The 21,060-nt window shown below is 49.7% G+C and overlaps 1 long non-coding RNA gene across 1 annotated transcript; it reads left to right on the forward strand.

Annotated features, from left to right (window-relative positions):
* Positions 1–477: 477 nt before the first annotated feature.
* On the forward strand, positions 478–1,468 carry LOC123626578. The gene is made up of 3 exons (XR_006730912.1): positions 478–559; positions 667–845; positions 1,432–1,468. It is a non-coding gene; the product is annotated as an uncharacterized LOC123626578 (long non-coding RNA).
* Positions 1,469–21,060: the final 19,592 nt, after the last annotated feature.

Below are 21,060 nucleotides of genomic sequence, written 5' to 3' on the forward strand. Positions count from 1 at the left end.
AGAAAACACACAACTCCACAGATGGTTGCCGCTAAAATGGGACAGTCTCCACCTTCAACTGGGTCCTCAATGATGTCCAGTTTGATTTATAATTTTCTAGTGCCTTCTTACTCTCCATCCTCCACAGTAATAATGACAAATCTTCCCCATCCTCGATAAACTTCCCTGTCTCTGTTTCCTAGTCCTTCATATGTTATAGAATAAAAATAGAAGCTATGAGACAAGAACCCCCTGAATTCCTGCCCCCCAACATAATGGAAAGACCAAGTCCTCCTGTGCTCAGCCTTCTCCCTCCCACCTTCGCTCAGCCCGTTATTTCTTTCTTTCCCTTTTCTGTATCTTTAATCCCTCCCCTTTCGACTTGCTTCTTCCTACCAGCACTTAAATATGCTATTTCTTCCATTGTTCAAGACCTTTCTGTAGTGGACGCTAGGAGGCGTCACCCAGATGCCCGCTCTGCACTGAGGCATTCGTCCTCCCGCTGCCAGGAGTGTTGGCTGCGGGCAGCTCAGGGCTCAGTCCCCTTAGGGAATTCTCAAAGGGAGCTGCTTTGCCCAAGGTGACACTCACTGTCCAGGGCAGGCCACGTCCAAGGACTGGTTGGTGCTGGGGTGTTTTAAGGGTCCCTGGGATTTATTTTAATAAATAATGTTATTATTTTATTAGGTATGGTAAAACACACAGACACAGAAATGACTGCCATGAAGGAAGAAGGTTTTATCCCCACGGGTCCCTACAAACAGGAGGTGCCGCCTGCCATGCAGGGCCACGCCAGGAAGTACCGGGGTTGGTCGGGAGGAGAAACCTGGGCGAGAGCCTTTATTGGAAATACAAGGCAAAGCAAGGTAGGTAGCTTAGGGTTGGGTAGTTTAAATAAACTCAGAGGGCTCTGGGGCATAGGGGCTGTCCCTCATTGCCTGGTACCCGACCCTGGGGCGATTAGGGCAGGTGGATAGAGGCCCAAGCCCAGAAAAGGAGGTAATTGGAGGGTATGGGCTCTGGATTGGCTGCTTTGGATGTGAGAGGTGTGAGAGGTGTGCTCACGGGGCAGTCATTTGCTGTCTCTAGGAATTAGCTGGCCCTGGAACGGGCAGTGTCTCCAGAATCCATGGCGCCCCAGGTGTCAAAACATCATGATGAATACATGGGGGTGAAAGTCCAGCCCCCCTTGCCCTGATCCTGGGACAACTTTGGAGGGCCATGCTAGCTCCACAGCTCCCAGGGGGCTCTGCTGAGACCTTCCTTATCACCACATCACAGCCCGGCTCCTCCCATGACCCCGTGTACCTCCTCCCTCTGGAGTGCACCCCAAGAAGCTCCCTGCCTGCAAATGTCCATCTCAGCATCTGTTCCCCTGGAACTGACATAAGACATGCCTCTCGTCCCCACGACCCCACTAACCACCACCCATCCCTCTCCTTTCCTTCGCAGCCAAACCTCTTAGAAGAGCAACCTACACTCACCGCCTCCTCTTCTCGTACAGATGGACTTCTATACCCCACCCGCTCTGAAGGCGCCCACACCACCCTGCTCATTGGCAACCCAAGCCAAAGGACACATTCCACTGCCCATGCCCTGGGCTCCTCTGCAGAATTTGACACTGCTGACTGCTCCCCCCTCAAAATATGCAGCCCCTTTGGCTACCCTACACTTTGGGGGTTTTCCTTCCACTTCCCTGGCTATTCCGTTCTTGACATGTCATTGTCACTCAGATTTCACCCACTGGATTCTCATCTTCTTACTTCCCACCAGGATGACCTCAGCTCTTCAGTTGGTTCAGCTACCCGTCGTTATGGCAACGACTTGCACATCTGGATCTAAGCTGCGAACCCCGTTATCCAGCTGCCTCCTGCACACCTCCACTTGGATGCTCCTCGAGCACCACAGAATAAATGGTCTCGTGTCCTGTGAATCTGCTCCTCCTCTGTGTTCTCAGTGCTGGCAGACCAACCTCCACCCAAGCCCAGCTGCTGGCCATCAGCCACAACGCCCTCCCTCCTTCCTCCCCCGTTCAATCACGGGCCACGTCCTGTTGAGCCTGTAGCCTGGACGTTCAGAGCCGACTCATCCACTAGGCACAGAACTAAGGGTTCATGGTACATTGAAGGGCCCACAAAAAATGTGTTCATTTCTTTTAAAATCAGAAGAAAAAAATTATCATAATCCAGCCTGGAGTATATTTATCTTTATAGCGATGCAGTTATCGTATGTAAGTTTTTATATTTTTTTATGGAGGAAGTGGCCTACAAAGTCAAAAGTGCCCAGAGCCCACCCAAGTCATCTCTAGGCCCTGCAAACATTTCTCAAAGCTGGTACTTTGCTCCTTCCCCACTGCCACCACCATGAGCCCTCCCCAGGGCGCTGGGTGCTGCTACACACTCTTCCTGCTCGGCTGGCAGCATCGCCCACCTGCAAACCATTTCGGCCGGCAACCAGAGAGAGCTTGCTAAGCTGCTCATGCGCTTCTCTGGCATAAAAGCCTTTTGCGCAGTGGATCTCAAATGTTAGCGTGCCTCAGAGTCGTTTGGAGGAGCTTCTGAAGACACAGCTGGCTGGACACCCCCCTCAGTGTTTCTGAGTCAGCAGATGTGGGGTGGGGTTCCACAATGTGCTCTTCTCCTCTGCTGCCCGCTGACCTGCTTTGAGAACCCCCTGCTCCAGCAGTTCTGTCGGGATGAAGTCCACACTGCCTTGCAAGGTCCCTCCCCACGTGGCTTCTGTTTACCTTCCCAGCCCCACCCTCATCCTGCCTTTCTGAGTCTGTCACACAGCTGTTCTGTGACAGTTGTGGTTTCCCAAGGAGGCATGCCCTCCACCTGGCCCCTGGGCCTTTGCACAAGCAATGTTTTCTCTGTCTGAAAACTCTACAGCTCTCACTTCCTTCCCATGACCTCACTGGCTCTCTTGACCTTCCTGTCTGTTCTCAGAAGTCACTTCCTCAGGAAAGGCTTTGAGATTCTCCACCTGCCCCCAAGACAGTGCCCCTGCCAGGGGCTTCCACCCCACCAGTGCTGCCTCTCAGGGCCTTCATTACCCTGATCTCTGACTCCCTGCTCACTTTGCTCTCCCCCTTACTAAACCATGTGACCCTGGAGGGCACGCAGTGGGTCTCACTCCCAGCTGCATCTGCAGTGCCCAGCTCAGGGCCTGGCGCTCCCTGGGCAGCCCTGATGAAGTGACTGCTAAGTGCATGGAGAAATGAGTAGGGAGGGAGGCCATTCTCTCTCCTTATAAATCCCCCTCCCTGCAGAGGCCGTAGTGGGGAGGTCACAGGACCCTAGTGGGGGGACAAGTGGGAAGAGGCAATGTCTGCAGGAGGAGGGACAGCACAGAGGTACCCTCCCCCCCAGGCCTCCTCTAGCCCCAGCACCTCCTCGGCCACCCCAGCCACCCCAGCCCACCGCCCTCTCCACCCCCCACGCCCCACCACTCGGGTCAGAGGAAACCCACCCCAGGCACCAGCCCTTCCAGAAAGTCACCTGACCACTTCCGGGGCTCCCAGCCAGCTCTGGTGGGAGTCATGTGATCACTTAGGTATGCATGACCAGCTCCCCAGAGGGAGGCTTTGAGCGGTGACCTTGCCGGACCCAGCTCCTTCCTTCCCAGTTCGCTGATGTGTGGTTGGGCTGATTCCTGGCTCTGGGTGGGGGGACGGAGTGGGAAGGGCAGCGGGGACAGGGGCAGGTGGAGACTGGCTTATTCTTTGCAGATATCTGGCCCCAATTGTCAAGCCCCGGTTACGTAACACCTGAGAACTAGGCTCCTGTCACCCACACCTTTTCCCTTTCTGTGGAGCATTTCACAACTGCAGCTGCTTCTCAGAGAAGGTCTATTTTGGGAGCTGTTTTCATTTGACCTATATTAAGCACAGTCACAAGGCAGAGGCAAGGTGCGGGGTACAGGGTGGCCTGCTGGCTCTTTGTGCCTTTTTTAGTGTCTCGGGTGAGAAAACCAGACACGCTGGGGCCCTCGGCCTGGGAGCTGACTTGGGCGGCCTACCTGTAGCCATGCAGGCCCGGGACTCGGCCCCATTTCACCATTCCGATTTTCCTCTCCCTAAGGCCCTGCTAAAGATCATACCTTAGTCGCTGCAGCATTGATCAGGGAGAAATTTAGGTTCCTTGAAGGCCTAGAAGCTAGAAGGCCAGGCCAGCTTGAGTCCTGGGCCAGCAAAATGCAGTTAGTAGAAACAGTTGTGATCCGCCGCCCAGCCCCTCCACCGGGCACTCCCTTACCTGAGCTAATAATTAAATCACACGACCAGCAGGGGGCGAGCAAGGGCTACCCGGAGCCACGTGGCACGGGTACCGTGCCCAAGCCAGAGGAGGGGCAGAGTTCCCACCATGCACACTGTCAGGGCCGCGGATAAAATGATAATGGAATTGACTCACTACATGCCCCATTTGCCCCTCTTTGGGGTGTCTCCTGGATCACCACTTTGTCCCTTGAGTCTCGTTCTGTCATCCTCTAGACATTGACATCCCTTTCCAGGGTCTAAACGTCTGTCCCACTCATGCTGCTGACCCCAAACCTACACCTCTGGCACCTCTTCTGTCCTCCTTCCTCAGAGTCAAGCCCAAATCTCCAAACAGTTGTCCCTCTGATGCCTCACATTCAAAGATCTCAAAACTGAACCGCGTGCTTCCTCCACACCTCAATCAGCCCCCTGCCCTGGGATGCTGCTGGTGGCTGGGCCATTTCCTCTTCCCCACCCTATTTCTACCTTAGAATGGCAAAATGGGGACTTTTCTTATCAGCTGGGGAAATCCAGAAGTCGCATTCTCTTAGAACTTCCAGAAAAGACTGCAGGTGGAGGGGATACACTTTGGTGGATGGCGCTGTTGAGTTTGTCATGCACCACCGTCCCCTGACTCCCACCAGAGTTGGCTGCAAGCACCCAGGGAAGTGTGATACGGAGGGAATGGCCTGAAAAAAATGACAAAAATATTTTATGTCTCGTTAAAATATCTTCCATTCCTTTTTGACAACTAAAACCTGCATCCCTGCCTCAGGCCAGTGGTTGGGAGGGGGCAGAGTGATGTCTTTTGTTCTTTGTGCTACCGGACAGGCTCAGGGCAACTACCCTCCAACGTGGACCAGGCGGTCCTGGAAATCCAGGTGGGCCTCCCAGGTGGGCAGAGGTCAGAGGATTGTCTTAGGCAGAGATGGGACCAGGTGGGACCATCAGAACCATCAACTGTAGTTGAACAGCAATTGTCTGAAACGGAATGGTCTCCCTTTAAAAGCTCTACATTCTGCTTATTATTAAGACGATGACATTTTTAGATAGTATTCTCCATCCTCCTCATTTGCCAGCACATTAATAAACTTCTCTTTCCTTTTCCTCAAACCGCTTGAGAGGTGACTCCCCTGGGAGTTGGTGCTTGGGGCGGGTTTTATATGATGCAAGTGCTGGTGGCCTGAGGTGGCTGAGGGGACAAGGTAATGGGAACTAAATGCAGAAGTGAGAAGAGATAAAAAGCACTAGAAAGCATTGGAGCTAGGCTTGATCTTCAAGGTGGTAAATGACCTTGGAAGAGAGGGTGGGCAGCGCCTTCTAGGCAGAGACAAAGCCCCCAGGTAAGATCAGGGAAAAGCATGCCACATGGGGTCTGGGGTGGGGGAAGCATGCCACGTGGGGTCTGTAGGGTGTGGCGGGGGAACATGCCACATGGGGTCTGTGGGGTGCTCGGGAGTGCAACAGTCTTGTAGGAGCAAAAGGTGGGTTAGGAGAGAAAGGTGGAAACAGCTCCAGGAGGATTGAACTCAAACCTGTCTTTCCAGCTGGGTGGCCCCTTCCCACCTGTCTCTTCTCCTATTGGTCACTAAAGACCGAGACTGCAGGGGACTCCTGGGGGAGGAGGGCAAGGGTCAAGACTGTAAAATCCTTTCTTTAGGCTGAGATTAGGAGACCGACTCAGGCATAGGGCTGAGAACAGCCCAGAGGGTCTCATAGTCAAAGAACAGCTGTCTCCCAGAACTTCCTACGTTTCTCTTGGGAGGCGGGGAAGCCCAGACAAAAGAACCCTGGAAGTAGAGCCAAGCAAAGTACTTGACAGATGTGGGAAGAAAAGTCCTCTTTGGTGGTCAAGGAATAAAGAAAAGGCAGTATCGTTTTTCTCCCCAGTGGAGTGCCAACAAGGAAAATGAATGAAGCAATCCTAATATAGGGAATATTGCCATTTTCAGTTGGGGTAAATGTCAGAGCATTGTTTCTGTTTACATAACATAACCCACAGAAAAATTTTTTAAATGATAATATACAAATCAAGAAGCAAGCTCCCACTACTTAACTCGGTTTCCCATTTCAGCTAATTTAGAAATGTTTCAATGAAAAAAAGGCTCCTTGTCCACGGACCACATGCTGCACAAAGACAGGGACAATGACTTTCATCCCATACTTCTCAGCACCCAGCACTTTGCTGGAACATGGTGAAAGCTCAACAAAGATTTGTTGAATGAACAAATTTGCAAAGAAACTCCTTGACCATGGCAAACACGTTAAATGGTACAATCTGGGAGAATTGGTTAATTCCATCATGGTATATCCATTGATGGTAATATTAGGCAACTGTTAAAAGGTATGAATAAGAAAATAGATATTTGGGGACAATTTGGGAAATATGACTATCAACTGAGTAGTAGATAATATTGGGGCATTTTTATTAATTTTTATTAATTATTACTCTTAAATGTGATGGTTTTGTGGTTATGTAGGAGAATGCATGTTAAAGTATTTAGGAGTAAAGTTATCATGACTTCTATAAGTTATTTTGAAAACTTTAGGCCAACAAAAAAAAGCATATAAGAAAAACTTAACAATTATCAATTTTTAAGTCTAGGTAATGGAAATATGGGTATTCATTATACTATTTTTTTAAAGTTTTTCTGTATGTTTTGCAAATATCTACAATAAAAATCTAGAAAATATAATGTGTTCCATGAAACAAGAGCCTGGAAGAAAGAAAAGAAAAATGTAATCTCTTTTAAGATTATAAATTAAAAAGTAAAAAATGTATAGAAGATGTAAAATACACAAATAGAAGAACTGAAAATAATTGGCATTCACATGTTGAAATCATGGAAAATATTTTTATTTTATTTTATTTCAGAGTATTATGGGTGTACAAACATTTTGGTTACATAAATGGCTTTTGTACAGTCTGAGTCAAAGTTATGTGTGCCCATCACCCGGAGACCGTGCATTGTACCCGTTAGATGTGAATTCACTTATCCCCCTCCTCCCAAAATCATGGAAAATATTTTTTTACTTAACTTCCTCTTAGGTTTTCTTATCTTTGAAAAGTATGTTTAAAAGTTATTTACAAAAAGCAATTCACTGCCTAACTTCCTTTATCCTATATATTGCCATGATATATACATATAATACATGTATGTATATCTTTATTAGAGTCTTTTGTAAACCAACTTATTTAACACATAAAGTTGGAGCTTTGTTTTTAACTTGGTTTCTTTTATCACTGACCTATGGGATGCAATAAAACAATTAAAATACTGTTTGTAGGCTTGGTGGCTCACTCCTATAATCCCAGCACTCTGGGAGGACAGGTGGGGGATTGCCTGAGGCTACGAGTTGGCAACCACCCTGAGCAAGAATGAGACCCCATTTCAACAAAAAATAGAAAAATTAGCCGGGCAAGATAGCGTGTACCTGTGGTCCTAGCTACCAGGGAGGCTGAGGCAGAAGGATCACTTGGACCCAGGACCTTGAGGTTGCAGTGAGCTATGATGACACCCCTGCACTCTAGCCAGGGTGACAGAGCAAGACTCTGTCTCAAAAAAAAAAAAAAAGTTTGCACCATAAGAAAAATAATCCATCCACATTTGTCACTTTAATGACATTTTACAACTGAAGAAAAGACCTGGCAGAATATTTTTCTTCCTTCTTTCTTTTCTTTCAAAATAATGAATGTGTTTATTATTTTGATAAATAAATAAATGTGTGCTTCCTCTGATCTAAAGGTATTGCATACTTATTGTAAAAATCTGGAATATATAAAAAATATACAGAAAGAAGAAAATTCTAAGACCCATAATCTCACCATCTAGAGATAACCACTGTTTATATTTTGCAACATTTCTATCCTTTTTCTCATATGTAAATTTTTCTTTAATATTGAGATCATACTGATACTCGTGTACCCCGTGTGTGTGCAATGTGCGTGCATGTGTGCACGTGCATATGCGGTACATATTCCATCTTATGGATATGCCATCATTGATTTAAACCTTCCCCTATTGTCGGCCAATTTATTTTTGTCTTCATTTTTCCTTCACTATTACTAGTGTTGTGAATATTCTATACATGGATCTTTTCCTGATTTGTGATTATTTCCTTTGATTTTGTCATTAGAATTTTCTTGGATTAAAGTATGGAAATTCTTTTAAGCCTCCTAACATACATGTAGAGGAGCAAAAAAGAGAATTTTTCCTTTACGTTAGTACCTGAGGCCTGTGAATTAAACTGATAAGAAGTTAGCAGGAGGAAAAAAAGATTTATTTGTGTGCACATGTGAGTCAACAAAAGTAGCTGGCTCATTAAGTGGTTAAAGTTAAAAGCTTATATAATCTTTATACCAACTCTGGGGTTCTGACTGGGTCCCCACATATATCATGTGGTTATTTTCCAGATATGTTTAATAAACATGTTTATAAATAAATATATTTATTTCTACTCTCACCAAGCAGGAGTGTTATCATTTTAAAAAATCCTTACCGATTTGATAGATTAAAAATTAATCTATTTTCACCTGTTTTATTACTAAGTAAAATCTTTTAAAAATGTTTGTTTCCATATTTATTTCCTTTTTAATGAATTGTATCTGCATGTTCTTTGTCTTTTTTATTTGCTAAAAGTAATTTACTAGGATATTAAAATCCTTCAGATTTTAAATGCTCAATTGCTACATTAGAATATTTACGAGGATAAACAGTGAAAAACTTATGTATTTATCTTAACAGTGTGAAGAGAAATAAGAATTCATTTAATCACCAAATTCCTTAATAATTTTGAAAAACAAAAGGGTCAGTTCCTTTTCCTTTAATCAGGACAATTTTGATTGTTATGCTAGCAATCTTCAAAGTGAAATTTTGAACTAATGTCCAATACCAAGTTTTTTTAAAAAACAAAGTCTGGATATTTAAAATTAGAGCCCTAAATTCCAAGGAATCTAATCTTCTAACAGCTTTTTGTGATGTCCCAAATACTTTAGAAATCCCAATTTACAACTTTGTGTTTTAACTTGATTACATTAAGTGCAACTCACCCCATAGCTGTGACCTCAAAATAATATTTTTTAATGTGCTCAGATCTCCTATATCTTACTTTCTCTTTCAGCCATAGCTAATCAAAAGAAAATACTAAATTGCTGAGTGCTGTTTCTTCTTCCAAGTGTGATACGTTATCTGTACAGATGAAAGCAAAAAAATTTGCTCACAACTTTTCCACTTTTAAACCACCAACTGATTTGTCTCTGAGATTTATACATGCATATTTCAGAATTCTACTTCAGTATATATATAAAAGTTCTGCTTGTCAGATTACATATTCTTTTCTTATGATCTCATTTCCTGTTGTAAAGCGAATTATCAGTGCCTGGCACAGGGGCCTGCCAGAACTCAGTCCATAAACGCTTACTGGCTGGAGTTGATTCAACCACGACCGATAAAAGTGAAATGTCTCCTTAATTCTGTCGTGGCAATCATTTTTAAACCTAGGCTGAATTTTATCACTGATTGAAAGAAAGAGACCTCTGTGAGTTTGGGGGAGCTAGCCTCAGCTCATTCTTGGCATGGGACACCCCCACCCTCACCCCAGCCTGGCCCCTACTCTGTTTTGATGAAGCCACGGGACAGACATTCCCTCACTAGGGCAGGCCCCTCGAGACTTTCCCAAGTAGGCTGGTTTTGAGAGCTGAGTCTTTTGCCAACCAGATTCATGTGAATAAGCCACTAGGTCCCTGCTTACTCTGGAATTCAGGAATTTGCAGCTAGGCTAGTGCAAGCGCCTTCTGCAGTGGAGGAGGGCAGGGTAGGGGATGGGAGGCGGGAGGCAGAAAGGGGACAGAAGTGGGCATCGTGGGCTGCCCCTTCCTCCTCCTACCTGCCCCTGAAGCAACTCAGTCTGCTCTCCCGGGGTTGCAGCAGGAGCCGTAGGCCCTCTCCCAGCTGGCATGCTCTTGCAGCAAAGTGCCGCGTTCTCCGGAGTGTAGGGCCTCGGCTTGGCCCTGAGCCCAGTCAGCTGAGCACAGCTGCCGTGGCGCCTCGTTGCTGCAGCCCAGGCAGCCCCATGTCTGGACCACTTTACACGCAGGTGCAGCTGGCCCCTCTGCCCACCACCCCCTCGTCCCCAGACTTCCCCGCTGGGATCTCAAAGCCTCCAATGTATAAAGGGTGGTGACTGTCACCGGGAGGCTGAGCACTGGGACCTGCCCAGGTTTTCTGCAGTAGACTAGAAGAGAGAAGCCTCTGTTGCTCTGATGCTCTCCAGCTCTGTCCTCCCACCGTGGCATCTAACCTGAGAGCAGGAAGACTCAGGGGCTACCCGCCCAGTGCCACCGTCCCTATGCCATTAGGCAGGCCAAGGATGGCTCTGGGCAAGATAGCGGTGTCTGTTTGGGAACCTCTCCCCCAGGCTCCTGGCCTTTCCACTTATTGCTGGGGGGCTGCTGCTCTATTATCCCCTTCCAATCACCCACTGTACCCTCTGGCCACTCCTCATTCTCAAGTCTTCCTTTTTTCTTTTTTTAAATAGAGACCAGGTCTCCTCTTGCTCAGGCTGGTCTCGAACTCCTGAGCTCAAGGGATCTTCCCGCCTCCACCTCCCAGAGTGCTAGGATTACAGGCGTGAGCCACCACGCCTGGCCTAGAGAAAGCTTTCTTAATCAAGATGTAAAATATACTAGCCATGAAAGAAAAACCTTGATAAAAAAATTCAATGTAATTCAATGTAATTAAGAGTTTATGTCCATCAAAAGACACTATAAAGTCATGTAACAAGCCACATTTCTGGAGAAAATAGTTGTCACAAAACAGTAGTTCCAGGCTATGTAAACAAATTCATATCACTGATGATTAAGAAAATGATAAAATATCCAAAAAAAAAAATGGGCCAAGGACATGAACTGGCGTCTCACAGACACAAAGTTTACATCTGAAAAACCAAGTGGAGACGAGATGTGCTTTTATAAACTGCTGGTGTTTTAGCTACTTTGCAAAACACCTGGGCATTCTTCTGTGCAGCTGAGCAGGCGCATACCCTGTGATCCTGCAGTTACAATTCTAGGTATTTACCCAGCGAGAAGTGCTGGAGCGTGTGTACTTGAAGACAAGCAGAAGAATGTTCAAAGAATCAGTTTTCATAATAGCAAAAAACTGGACAGGAGAATACCATGCTGTAGCAGTGGACTTTTTCCCTGCAGTGAAAATAAAGCAACTACAATTACACATCAGTGTGACCAGATGTTGGTAACATAAGGCTGAGTGAAACAAGCTAGTCCAAAAAGATGTTGTACATATCGTATGACACAATTTCTTGAAACTTAAAAACAGGCAGACCTAAACAGTATATTATTTCAGGGTGTCCACATATGTGATGCAAAATATTTTATATCATCAAAAATTGACAAGCACAGAATACAGAATAGGGGTTGCCTCTGTCGGGGAGGTTGGAGGTAGGAGTGGGACATTACACAGGTGTAACTTCAACCACGCAGTAAACGTTTTGTGTTATGCTTTCAAAGTTTCATAGTCATCTAGGTCTTAATTATATTTTATAACTTGGATATATGTAATATTTTATGTACCATGTATTATATCATTTAAAAATGTTAATGACTACAGAAGGAAACATGAGGCATATCTAAAACCTATAAGTGGGCCAGGCGCGGTGGCTCACGCCTGTAATCCTAGCACTCTGGGAGACCGAGGCAGGTGGATCCTTTGAGCTCAGGAGCTCGAGACCAGCCTGAGTGAGATCGAGACCCTGTCTCAATATTTAAAAATCTAAAAAAAATAAAAATAAATAAAACCTGTAAGTGGAACACCTTCAGTTTGCACCCAGTCTGACTTAGGATTCCAGACTCCTAAACCACATCATGCTGCAGAGATGTCAATTTGAAAAAACTCCCCGGTATAGTCATCAGTTGGGTGTAGACCCCCAGACTCATTTCCTTACCCCCAAGCCTTACACCTTTGCATCGTCCCAAATGATCACGGTCCCCTGAGTGCGGCTGGGAGGGAGGAGAGGTGACAGGGAGTGCTGAAGCCACACCCTCCCAGCCAGATCTGCTGAATCAGAAAGCAGGGTTAGGGTTAGGATGACGTAGACCTCAGGGAGTATCTTCACAGATGTGCCAAGTCCCCTGACCTGGCCAGCAGTCCCTCTCACTGGAATCACTCTTGGGGCTGGACTTACGGGGTGAGGGCTGTGTTTCTAGAATCCACTCAGGATCTCCCCTGGCCTTCCGACCAGGCCGGCACACAGCCCTTCACTTCTCAACACAGGGGCCGGCAGGGGCAGGGGGAGAGTGGGAGCCCCGCACCCTGGGATGCCAGGAGGAGGGAAGAGGGCAAGACAGGTAGGAGAGGGGTGAAGGAGGCAGTGGCCTTCTGGAAGAGTGAGGGTGAGGCAGACACAGAACCAGGGGGCCTCTGCCAGCTCCTGCAGGGAACATCAGAGACCCACCGGAGGCGCTGCTGCTAGGGGTGTGGGGTCCTCTCATTTGATGCGGTGCCTGTGAGTGAAGCTGCGGGCGCCAAGCTAGAACCGAATCCAGGTCTTTATTCCCAGCCCGGCGCACTGTTATGACAATTCTCCTTCCCTCTTTCCTTCTCCAGAACCCCACCCAGGGCCAGGCCACCGCTCAGAGTATTCTAAACGGGAAAGTAACAGTTCCAGCCAATTGGAGTGCTAGGAGAGACATTCTTCGCATGCAAAATCAGGGGCTACCAACCCTTTAAGACTCACAAAAGGATAAACTGAGGTCCAGAAAGCCATTTCAAGAAGCAGAGTGGCCAGTCTAGGTTTTACACTCAGTCGGTCTATCTCCTTGTGTTTCCGGCCGGCCAGCCGGGGCCGTCTGGCCACTACAAGCTGATAGCTTTCCTGCCGTTTGTTTTCTACCTGTGTGCAGGTAAGCAGAAGCAGGAACAAAGCCTCTTCCCATCTTCAACCAGCAGCCACCCCACCTTGCCCCTCCACTGCCCTCCCTCTCCCCCGGCCTCTATGGCCTCTAGCTCAGGTAGCCAGAATTAATCACCGGTGGGGTTGAAGCCACAATGCTATTCCCTGGCTCCGGGCCAGGGTGTCAGGATGTGCGTCAGAAAACCCCTGAGTGAAATTCCAAAGCAGCCTGAGTCACCAGCAGCTCAGGAGGAGGACAGGCTGGGACCTAAGTCAGAATTAAAGCCTGACCTGAGGCAGACCAAAGCACGGCCCAAGGGCCAGGGGCTGGGTCAGCAACCAAGAATGCTGACCTGTCCAGAGATGGGACAGGGCCTCCTGTCCCCGTGGCTTATCTCTGGGCCCTGCACAGCCCTGGAGGAGGAGGGAATTGACCTGGAGGCCGGCCTCCTGGTCACACCCCTGGGTACAGTAACCACAACCCTCACCTGGCCCCCAGTCCTTAAAATTCTTGCGTTGTTTCCTCCCACTGACCTGGCCCAGGATGCAGCTTCAGGACAGGGAATGGTGACAGGCCAGCTGGGCCCCAGAGAAGAGGCAGCAGGTAAGTCTACAGTCCCTGGCCCTTGCTGTGTGCCCAGGGAAAAGAGGAATCTCCAAGCCCTGGCTGCTCTACCTGTCTCCACCTGGCCACTCCCAGCACTCTGTACAATGTGCAGGTCTCAGAATGAGGTCTCTTCTGAAGGGAGGACGAGGAGCGGGGGCGTTAAGGAATCAGGTGTCTCACCCATCAGGGCCCAGAGCAGATGACATATCACCGCCTCCCACCCCAACCAGCCCATTGAATCCTTATCCATCAAAAGGGCCACTGGCTGGGAGGAAGCACAGCAACAGCCTCGGGTGCTGGGCCCTCGTGCCTGCTGTCCCCTGCCCACCCCATCTCCTGCCCCCGAGTCTGGAGGGCCCCTGCCAGCACCTGACTTCTACCAGGGATGCTCTGCTCTCCTGCGTCTCTGTCATCCTGAACTCCGCCTTCCCTTAGCACTCACCGCCAGACCTTGGCTGGCCCTGGGTGGTCCTTCCTTAGCCCCTCCCCATGCCGGGAGCTCCCTGATCCTTCAGGCTGTAGGATCTATCAAAAAAGAAATTGAGCAACAGATCCCTAATCCTAATTCTCTCCCTCTCTTGCCCTCAACTCCCACATTTTGCTCCTTTCTCTAGTCGTGCCTGGCCAGGGGCGTTCAGACTTGCTGTAGAAACTCCTTCTAGGGCAGCCAGAGCCTCTGACCCCACACCGCCCCCCAGGCTGCTGTCACTTCCTGGCAAATCTGAATGGTGGGGGGCTCTTTGGCTTCCAGGAAGGGACAAGGGGCTGAAGCTGAGAGATGGGTACAGGCCTTGCAAAAGTGTGGCCAGGTTGGGGTGGGCAGAGGTAGGCTCTAGGATGCAAACATTTAAGGATCTTAGGATGTGAACATTTGCTCCCCTTGTTTAGTTAACCTTTGCCCCAGGCTCTAAGTTAAAGAATTTTATATCTTCTGCCTCTTCCCCCACCTCGAGGGCTTATTTCCTCATCTGCAACTGTTAAGACCCGTCAGTTCCTCCGCTGGCCATCTATATAAATACATATATACATTCCTTAAATGGAGTTAAAAGCCTTGTGCCCCACGTAGGAAAACACTTCCACATTCTTGACTCCCTGTAGGGCCAGGATTGCAACCTCGCCCACCCCGGTGGTTGTAGGTTGGGGAGGGCTCTGAGGCTAGCCTTGGCTGGGCCACTCCTGCTTCTCTGCTTTCTGTCCCGTTTTCTGTCTCCCTATGGCTACGGAGCTCCTATGGATCCTCCCTGATGGCAGAAAATAACGTCATATGATAACATCATACAGTCAGGATTCCAACAAACCTGCGTAGATTCATGCACGGAAACTGAAGGCCAGAGATACAATCTTAAATCGGGACCACAGCGCTGGGTATGACAAGGCCACAAACTAGCTATGTGATTTGCATAAGCCTCAATTTTCTCATCTGTAAGATAAAGAGGGTTATTTTGACTTGAATTAAGAACTCACTTGTAATCCTAGCACTCTGGGAGGCCAAGGCAGAAGGGAGGATGGCCTGAGCTCATGAGTTTGAGACCAGCCTGAGCAAGAGCGAGGCCCCATCTCTACAAAAAATAGAAAAAATTAGCCACGTGTGGTGGTGTGAGCCTGTAGTCCCTGCTACTCAGGAGGCTGAGGCAGGAGGATCCCTTGAGCCCGGGACTCTGAGGTTGCTGTGAGCTAGGTTGATGCCACTGCACTCTAGCCTGAGCAACAGAGTGAGACTTTGTCTCAATTAAAAAAAAAAAAAAAAAAAAAGAACTCATGGGGGCCAGTTTTGGTGGCTCATGCCTGTAATCCCAGCGCTTTGAGAGGCCAAGGTGGGAGGGATTTTTTGAGGCCAGGAGTTTGAGACCAGCCTGGGCAACGTAGTAACACCCCATTTCTGAAAAAATAAAAAATAAAAAATTAGACAGGTTTGCACGCTTGCAATCCCAGCTACTTGGGAGGCTGAGGTGGGAGGATTGCATGAGCCCAGGAGTTCGAGGTTACAGTGAGTTATGGTCACACCACTGCACTCCAGCCTGGGTTACAGAGCTAGACCTTGTCTCTAAACCAAACCAAACCAAACCAAACCAAACCCATGCTAGGGCATGAGGCTGGATGGGCCGGAGGCTGTGCGTCTCCCCTGGAGGCTCTGAGCCTGCTGCCTGGTGGGAATCCTCACCCAGGGGTCTGCTTTGTGACCCTGGCAGGTTGCGACCCCTCTGGAAGCTTCAGTTCCCTCCTCTGCCAAATGGGGAAAAAACAATAGTTCCTCTTCACAAGATTGTTTTCAAATTTAAATGAACTAGCACGCACGGCACAATCCCAGGCATGTAATAAACACTTAACTTATTATTATTATTGTCATTAAACTTAAGCTACTTGATGACATGGGCAGCATCATCATCACTTTATAATCCTCACCATCTCTAGCACAGTGTCGGCACTAGTAGGAACTTAATATGCATTTGATGGAAGAAAGAAAGAATAAATGAAGGAAGAAGGAATGACCAAACAAGCCCCATTTTTTTGAGAGGAAAGCGAGAGCCCGTCTAAGCAAGGTGACTTAAGTTGCCTGGGCAGGTCAGGTGCCTTCGGTCTGGCGGGCTGTTAGTGACCCCATGCCACCTCTGCTCCTGACAGGACAGCTGGGCTGCACCTTGGGCTCTGACACCTTCTAGCTTTCCACGCCCACCATCCTCAGCCCAGCACCCGGGTGTGGCGATGACAGAGGCCCTTGGCTTCCACTGATGGTTCTGGCTCCCCAGGGCTCTCTGCTGGCGCCCCCCCAGAAGGAGGAGGAAGAGGGTAGGTTGGGAGGAAGGCTGCGTGACCCAGAGTGAGCTTTGCAGAGTGAGTGGTGATGCCCAGGCCACCAGACAAAGTTGAGGCATGTGTTTGGTGGCCTTTGGAGCAGCCTGAACTGTGTGTCCCGCGGGCAGCTCACAGCAGCCTGTGGCCCTGGCCACTGTGCCCAGGCACCTGCATCACAGGCCACCTGGGAACGTGCCCGGCCTGTCCCGTGGACAGCTTCCAATCAGCACCAGCTCCTTTCCCCTCTGGCCCCTGCGTCAGCCCCCCTGTCATCTGTCTGACCTGCCTGCCTTCTTCCCACCTCACTGCATGCCTTGCAGGAGGTGGGGGTGTTACCGAAGCAAACTGGGGTCTGCTCGCCCGGTGGGGTCCCTGCTCCATCTCGGGGTGCTGGGAATGGCCACGCCCCACAGAGCAATGCTTTGGCTGTGACCAGTCACAGCGGACTCTCGGCATTCTCTGCCCAGCCCTTCCCCTCCCCATAGCTTGGGAACCTTCACCCTGGGAGGGGTGGGGCCTCCCTGGGTGACCACAGAGACGGCTGCTAACTCTGGCCGGCTGGGGCCTGAGAGAGGGCTAGCGGGTCCAGAGAAGGCCAGAGACAAAGCAGCGCCCCGTGGTCCCTCATCGCTGCCACCAGCTCGGGAACTTCTGGACAGTGTTCCCTGCCCCCATCCACCCGAGGACCACCTGGGGTTGATCACTGCCCATCAGGGTCCCTGGCGTCCCTGCTGTTCCCCAGCCTGCTCATCTTGTAAGCCGTCCAAGCCAGGGGGCCATGTGCGCTTATTTTTATAGAAATCTCTGCTCAGGAAGGCAGGGAAGGATAGGGCAGACAAACAAGAGGCAGGAGAGGGAAGGAGGGGAAATGCAGGGGAGCCTGTTGGCGGGGGTGGGGGTGGGGGGGTGGGCAGTGGGTCTTCCATGGATCCCAGACCTGGTGGAGAACAGGGAGCTCTGGAGAGCTGGGGGGTGGGGTGGGGTTTGCAGACTATAGAAAGTCAGGGCCAGTCTGGTCCGAGTGCAGTGGTCTTTACAACAAATCGATCACAACCAGTTACAGATTTCTTTGTTCCTTCTCCGCTCCCACTGCTTCACACTCGACTAGCCTTTAAAAAATAAATGAAATGAAAAAATTTGGCCTGGTACGGTGAATCCTAGCACTCTGGGAGGCCGAGGTGGGAGGATCGCTTGAGGTCAGGAGTTTGAGACCAGCCTGGGCAAAAGTGAGACCCCGTCTCTACTAAAAATAGAAAAATTAGCACGTGCCTGTAGTCCCAGCTACTCGGGAGGCTAAGGCAGGAGGGTCCCTTGAGCCCAGGAGTTTGAGGTTGCAGTGACCTCAACCTTAAGCTATGATGACACCACTGCAGTCTACGCAGAGTGACAGAGCAAGACTCTGTCCGCACTGCCCCCAAAACACCCAAATAAATGAAAAAGGTCAGGTATCATCCAGGTTAACCACCAACGACCCCTGGGGACGGGAACCCAGTTCCTGACTCCGCTCCAGGGCATTTTACACCATTCTCCTACTTGCATTGTTCCAGGTCCAGGTACCAAGCAGGCTCCCAGGGCTGGGCAAAGGGTGCAGGGATGGCTCTGTGCGGTGCAGCATGGAGCTCTCCCAGGGGAACTCAGGGCACAGGTGAGGATCTGATCTCTTCCTGGGTAGCCCCCGACAATCCTTTAATCCCCTGGGTCAGCAGCAGCTATAATGTCAAACTCATGTCTGGTTACTGACATCCAGCAATGCCCGAGGGGGTCCAAGTTCAGCATAAGCTGACCTTGGCAAGAACACTGAGTCTTCCAAGTGTTTACTGCACAAATCCTGTCCTCCCAGCAGGGCAGCCTGTTTGAAACCAGCCTCCTTGCAATGTGATCGTGTGTTAAGATGCCCTCCGCTCTGCCATGCATTCCTTTATCCGGGAGCAATAAACAAGAACACACACTCATAGTGGACCACTTCCGAAAGTCAGCCAAAAACTTTCCCATCCCTGACATCGATCATGGTCCCTGTGAGCTCTAGCAGAACCAACCACTGAAGGAGAAAAGTGGGTCGGAGGAGAAGAGACCCGGGTACTGGACACACACCTGCCCTGCCCCCTTCTAGACACGGCAGCCACGTGGAAACCTGTGGGGAACAGTTGGGGCTTTTTATAATCTTTATTTGTTAACAGTTCAGGCTATTTTTTTTCCATGCTGCAAGAGATGCCAATGCCTCATGAAAAAGTTGTGAAAAAAAACAAGTCTATTTTGGGGTGATCAGCCTCCTCAGAGCTTCTCACTCCCAGCTCTGCAGGGCTCAAGGAACAGGGCCTGCCCTCTCTCAGGGGGTCTGCGGCTTGCTCAGGGCGAAGGATTCTTGGGCCTGGAAGCACTGGCTGCAGTTTGCATGTTTGTGCCCTTTTGTCTTGTACCTTCTCTGCCTATAAAACAGGGCAGAAGTAACACCATCTAGCTGCTTTCTGCTGCAGGCCAGCCTCATGGTGGCTTTGGGACACTATCCTGAGAAATCAACATCCCAGGAGACTTGGGGTGGACCCACAACCGTCGCTATGTGTCACACATTCCCTTTGCATGCTGCGTATCATGGTGTTGGTGGTGGTACTTGCAGCTCTTCAAAACCAACAAGGGCCCAGTTTTCTTTTTCTTTTTTAGAGACAGAGTCTCCCTCTGTTGCCCAGGCTACAGTGTCATGGCATCAGCCTATCTCACTGCAACCTCAAACTCCTGGGCTCAAGCAATCCTCCTGCCTTAGCCTTTCAGAGTAGCTGAGACTATAGGTATGCCTCACCATGCCTGGCTAATTTTTTCTATTTTTAGTAGAGATGGGGTCTCCCTCTTGCTCAGGCTGGTCTCAAACTCCTGAGCTCGAGCCACCCTCCCGCCTCGTCCTCCCAGAGTGTTAGGATTATAGGCGTGAGCCACTGCGCCTGGCCAAGAGCCCAAATTTCTCTGCTGAACAAAGAGCTGCTTTAGAGGCACAGTAAGTGTTTTTTGGAGGCCTTGGCCAGCCGTGGCTTCCCGAGAGGTATGGCCAGAATAGAGGATTGGAAAAGTGGGCAAAGAGGTCCTCAGACCTCCGCCAGTGGGGACCGGCCGTAGCCTGGCCAGGCCAGACTGGGAGTGGATTCTTCAGGTCACGCTTTGAGCAGCCGTGCCAGCTGCACACAAGGGTTGTAGGATGGCTGAAAGGGGCTGGCTGGCCTTGCAGATCCTGAGAAATCTCTCACTCGTGTTCCATTTCCTGTCTCCCCTGACCTACTCTTCATTTTCTCAGGACACCCCAGCCAAGGTAGGCAAGGGATTTTCTGACTCTGGTGGATGAGATTGTCAGAACTCACCCCCCTGTCCTCTGGGCTGTCTGCTCTCCATACGTGGCCCAGATGGCAGAGGGAGTTGGGTTCCCCTTTACTTGGGGTCATAGGGCATAGGTCTATGAGGGGGAGATGGCAGAAGTGAGGGAGTCAAAGGGACCTCAGCGCTGGAAGGGACAATGAGAAGGTCATCTAGCCATCCTCTGTCTTCAGGCAAGTGATAATGTCATCCCCAATGGGAGACCAGAGAGGTTAAGCTTCTTGCCCAAAGTCACACAGCCAGTTCCATGATTGGCACTGTGGCTGCTCCTCTACTTTGGTTTCTCTTCGCTCTTGGGAGCTTCCCCTTCTCTTGGCCTTTTCCTGCCTTGTGGCTCCCCTGCCCCGGGGGGTTGCCACAGAGATGCCCCTCCATTCTCCCTTAACAACACAGTGCCAACTGCTTCCAGAGCTGTCCGGTGATCAACTCTTCCTTGATCACTTCCAATCTCTCCTGAAATTCTAGAATTTTCTTTGGCTAAATTGGTGCCGAGATTGTGACTGACCATTTAAGGAAGCTGAAGGTGGAGATGATTGCAAAATTAGATTCTCTTTCTGTCTCTTACCATGTGTCTAATCCTCACTCTCTCTCCAAAAAATACCTCCTCCTTCCTTTCTCAGCCATGGTGGCCATCAGCTGATCCTCTGCCGAGTCCCAATTTGGGTCGGGAGCTGCTCCAAAGAAAAGGACAACCGATAAAATACATCCCTTCTGCGCTAGGCACCCACGTAGAATATCGGTGCTGGAATGAGGCTTGGAGGTCACCTGACCTGGCCCTTGTCCACGAGAAAGTGATGCCCAGGGCGGAGAGGGAATTGTGCCATGTCACACAGCTTCGTGAGGACAGAATCCAGGCCTCCTGATGGACGACTGATCGCTTCTTTCCAAATTGCCAAACCGGTTCAGAAGGTGCAAATGCCTGCAGGATGCGATGGACCAGGACCCCAGTTTCTGCCTCTCGTCTAGTCCCTTGACTCCCCGGGGTCGCCTCTGTCTTGACCCCAGGTTGGGGTCTCAGCCCACTGGGCCTGGACAGCAGGGCCACTCCCTTGCCCTGAGTAAGGCCCTTCGTTGAGGCTGACCGATTTTTGGGTAACTCAAAGTGTGCTCACTCCCTGTCTCCCCACTGCCTCCTTACTCCCGTCCCTCCCAGCCAGGA

Source organism: Lemur catta, chromosome 22 (assembly GCF_020740605.2).
Source record: "Lemur catta isolate mLemCat1 chromosome 22, mLemCat1.pri, whole genome shotgun sequence".
Lineage (NCBI taxonomy): Eukaryota > Metazoa > Chordata > Mammalia > Primates > Lemuridae > Lemur > Lemur catta.